Source organism: Hipposideros armiger, unplaced genomic scaffold (assembly GCF_001890085.2).
Source record: "Hipposideros armiger isolate ML-2016 unplaced genomic scaffold, ASM189008v1 scaffold_479, whole genome shotgun sequence".
NCBI lineage: Eukaryota > Metazoa > Chordata > Mammalia > Chiroptera > Hipposideridae > Hipposideros > Hipposideros armiger.
In genome coordinates, this window is record NW_017731829.1 from 73215 (window position 1) to 78118 (window position 4904).

Genomic DNA, 4904 nt, shown 5'->3' on the forward strand with positions numbered 1-4904 from the left:
ACTTGGAAAGAATGTGTGTTCTTCAGTTGTTGGATATAATGTTCTATAAAGGTAAGTTAGAGCACATTAAGTGACAGTGCTGTCTGCTATATCTTTACTGATTTTTTTGTCTGCTTGTTTTATTAATTACTGAAAGAGGGATGTTGAAATCTCCAACTATAATTGTGGTTTTATCGACGCAGTTTTTCTAAAGCTCTGCCATGAGGTTCATGATCATTTTGATTGTTATGTCATTTTGATGAACTGATGCTTTTACGAGTATTTCTCTTTAATTGTAGTAATACTCCTTGTCCTGTTATTAACATAGCCACTCCAACCATGTCAACTTACTTATGATTAGTGTTTGCATAGTTTATCTTTTCATCCTTTTTCTTTTAACTTACCTGTGTATTTTTTAATATGCGCCTCTCAAATGGGTACTTTGTGGTCCTTTTGGGTCTTGCTTTGTTATCTTGTTTGATAATTTCTGTCTTTTAATTGGACCATTTGGTCCACTCCCATTTAATGCAATTTATTGATATGATTGGGCTTGAGTGTACTCTCTTGCTTTTTGTTTTTTGTTTGTTCCATCTGTTATCTTTTCTTTTCCTGACTTACGAGTATTTTAGATTAATCAAATTTATTTTAGTATTTTATCATTTTATATTTTCTTTTGGCTTATTAGCTATACTTATTTACCTACATTTAGTGGTTTCTCCAGCGCTTACAATGTGTATCTTTCACTTAATATAGTCTACTTTTTTTATTATTATTAAAGTTTATTGGGGAGACAATTGTTAGCACAGTTACATAGATTTCAGGTATTCATTTCTGCAATACAGTTTACTCTCAAATAATAAACTTTTTCACTCATAGCGTAGGAACCTTACAACAATATACGAGTACTTCCATTTTACCTCATCCCATCACTTGAGCTTTTATCATATATCTTCTATGTGTTTTCTTTTTTTTTTTTTTTTAAGATTTTTTTTGGGGAATTGGGGGAGGGGAACAGCGTTGGGGAATCAGGGAAGGGGAACAGACAAGTTGTTGTCCTTTTGTTCTTCAGTCTAATTGTGGAGGATGTTGCTTCACTGGCCCATGTTGGTATTATCATTGCACTCTCCCTGGGTGAGGCAGATCAGTCGCCGGCCACTGGATGGCTGCTCACCGCGGCTCTTGGTAGCTCATGCCGGCTGCCGGCCACTCACAGCAGCCCATCTTATCTGAACCCGGGCTCTGCTGCTCAGAGCTGGTGTTCCCAAGCCAACTCTTAATCAATGCGCCACTCGGCCAGCCCTCTTCTATGTGTTTTAAACTCCACAGATTTTTTAATCATTTTTGTTCTGAACAGTAAAATAAAAAATTGAGAAAATAAGGTCTGTTTATTTACATTTTTACTGTTTCTTTCACTCTTCATTTCTTTGTGTAATTCCACCTTTTCAACATTTTTCTTCAGGCTGAAGAATGTCCTTGAACATTTCTTGTAGAGCAAGCACCCTGACAATAAATTCTTTCAGCTTTCTTTTGTCTTCATATGTATATTTTGCCTTAATTTTTGAGGGACTTTTTGCTGGATACAGAATTCCAGGTTGACTTTTTCCTTTCAGTACTTTTATTGTCTCTGATGAGAAGTTAGAAGTAATTCTCTTCGTAGTTCTCTTGTATATAATGTATTTTTATCATCTGGCTAATTTTAACATTTTGTCTTTATTACTCATGCTGAGAAATTTTATTATGATTTGCCTTGGCATGCTTTTCTTTATGTTTATCTTTTTGGGGTTCATAAACTTCTTTGACCTGTATGTAGGTTTAGAGTTTTCATCAAATGGGGAAACTTTTCAAGCCTTGTATCTTTATGTAATTGCTCTGCCTCAGATCACTCTTTTTGTCTCCTCCATTTACACAGATGTTAGACCACTTGGATTATCCCACAGGCCCCTGAGTCTCTGTTGATTATTTTCTCAATCTTCCTTTCTCTGTGTCCATCAGTTTGATCACTTCTGTTGCTCTTTCTTGAAGTTCACTGATTGTTTCTTCTGCAATGTCTAATCTGCACTGTAAATGTTTCACTTCAGACACTGTTATCTTTTGCTTCTAGAATTTTCACTTAGGCATTTTCATAATTTTTCTTTGGCTAATAAGAAATCCCTCTATATTCCCTCAGTGTGTTTACATATTCTTTAACTTTCTGGAATATATTTGTAATAGTAGTTTTAAAGGCCTTGTTTCTTGTTTCATCATCTCTGTCATTCCTGGATCTATTTGTACTGACTGATTCTTTTCCTAGTAATGGGTCATATTTTCCTTCTTCTTCACATGTCTTTATATAAATTATTTTGTATAAAAATTATTTTGTGTACAAATTTGTACAAATTATTTATACAAATACTTTGTATTGTATTCTGGATATTCTAGATACCACTTGATTGAGTGTCTACGTTTGTCTATCACTCTTAATAGAGTGTTGAGTTTTGTTCTACCAGGTAGTTAATTTAATTGCAGATCATCACATGAACTTTGACCTAAACCTCACACCCTATACAAAAATTAACTGAAAATGGTCACAGATTTAAATGTAAAATGCAAAACTATAAAAATTTCAGAGACAAATATATGAGAAAATCTTTGGGTTCCATGGGTAGACAAAGAGGCTTTAGACTGAGCGTAGACACCAAAAGCCTAATTTCATGAAGCAAAAATTGGTCAGCTGGGTGTCATGCAAATTAAATTATTTTTCTCTGAAAGACCCTATTAAGAAGATGGAAAGAAAATACTTGCAAATCACATATCTAACAAATAAGAACCTATAATATATAAAGAACTCCCAAAACCCAGCAGTAAAAACAAATAAAACAATCCAATTAGAATATGGGCAAAAGACATGAATAGACATTTCTCCAAAGAAGATATACAGATGGCTAATAAGCACGTGAAAAGATGTTCAACATTATTAGTCATTAGGGACAGGCAAGTTAAAACCACAATGAGATACCACCACACACCTACAGAATGGCTAGAATGAAAAATAGTGACAATAGTAAGTCCTGGCCAGGATGTGGAAGAACTAGACCACTCATACATTGCTGGTGCGACTATAAACTGGTCCGGCTGCCGTAGGAAATAGTGTGGCAGTTTCTTTAAAAAAAGGAACACATGACACTCTGTAGCCCAGCAATTGCACCTCTGGGCACGTATCCCAGAGAAATGAAAGCATATGTTCACACAAGGATCTGTACGTAAGTGTTTATAACAGCTTTATTCACAACAACAAAAAAGAAAAACTGGAGATAACCCAGAGGTCCACCAGTGGGTGAATTGTAGAACACACCGTGGTATATCCACATCATGGAATAAAGAGAAACTATTGATACAATCAGTAGTAACCTGGATGAAGTCTCCAGAGAATTATGCTGAGTGATAAAAACCAATCCCCCAAAAGTTACCTACTGTATGATTTCATTTATATGACATTCTTTTTTTTTTTTTTTAAAGATTTTTATTGGGGAATTGGGGGGATGGGAACAGTGCTGGGGAATTGGGGGAAGGGGAACAGACAAGTTGCTGTCATTTTTGTTCTTCAGTCTAGTTGTGGAGGACGTTGCTTCACTGGCCCAAGTTGGCACCATCATTGCGCTCTTCCCTGGTAAGGCAGATCAGTCGCCGGCTTCTGCAGATCAGTCGCCGGCTTCTGGACGGCCACTCACTGCGGCTGCTGGCCACTCACGGTAGCCCATGGCAACCCACTGCCACAGGGGCCACAGCCTACGCCGTCGCTGGCGACTCATGGCAGCCCAAGTCCAGGTTGAGCTGTTGTTCAGCATCTTAGCTGTAGAGGGCAGTGTCACTGGCCCTCATATGTGGGATCTGAACCGGGGCCCTCTGGCATCCCAAGCGAGTTCTTAACCATCGCGCCACTTGGCCGGCCCTTATATGACATTCTTGAAATGACAAGTTATAGACATGGAGAGAAGATGAGTGGTGTCAGAGGTTAAGGGGGACATGAGAGTGGAAGACAAGTGGGAGTGGCTTATAAGAGCGAAAGGAGCAATCCTTGTTGTGATGTAAAAGTTCTGGATATGACAGTATCCGTGTTATCATCCTGGCCGTGATACGGTACAATAGTTTTGCAGCTTCTAGGAAACCTCTAGGAAAATTAAGAGAAAAACAATTTCAGAAATCTAAAAGTAGGCACAAATACATATAGAGAAAGAATTTAAAAACCATAAGAAAATACTATGAAACATATTATGTAAATATATCTGACTATTTAAATCAAATGAATATTTTTTTTAAAAATCTAACAAATCTAAGAAAGAGAAATCCTGAAAAGCTCTTTACTCGTTATAAAAATTTAATTAGCAGTTTAAAATCAAGCCCCCCAAAGTGACCTCCACATGGTGTTACAGACTAGTATTTAAACATTGAAAAAATATATAATCCCAATATTATGCAGAATAATTACTGATTGTTCTCATATTGCCCTTATTGGACTTTGGTATCAAGGTTATTTTTCTCTGCAAAATCCAATAAGGCCAATATGAAAACGATCAGTAATTACTCTGCTTCATTTATAATTATCGATTCGATTGCCAAATCCAATCAAACAATGCATTAAAAATTAATTGTGATCAAGTAGATTTATTCTGGGAATGCAAGGATGGTTTAATATTAGATAATATTTTTGTGTAATTAAATGCATACTGTATTACTTTCCTACCTGTAACAAATTGCCACAAACTTAGTGGCTTAAACAATGTGTTATAAATGTATTTTCTTATTCTTGAGGTCACTGGGTCTCACTGGCCTAAAATCAAGGTGTCAGCAAGGCTGCATTTGTTCCTTTAGAGCAGCGGTTCTCAACCTTTCTAATGCTGCAACCCCTTAATACAGTTCCTCATGTTGTGGTGACCCCCAACCATAAA

The 4904-nt window shown here is 36.5% G+C and overlaps 1 long non-coding RNA gene across 2 annotated transcripts in view; it reads right to left on the bottom strand.

Moving 5' to 3' along the window:
- Nucleotides 1-3857: 3857 nt before the first annotated feature.
- The window catches only part of LOC109395652 (uncharacterized), a 19693-nt gene continuing 18646 nt past the window's right edge, over nucleotides 3858-4904 (bottom strand). For both annotated transcript variants that reach the window (XR_002126699.1, XR_002126700.1), the window contains exon 3: nucleotides 3858-4126. This is a non-coding gene — a long non-coding RNA (uncharacterized LOC109395652). The remainder of the gene's footprint in view (nucleotides 4127-4904) is intronic.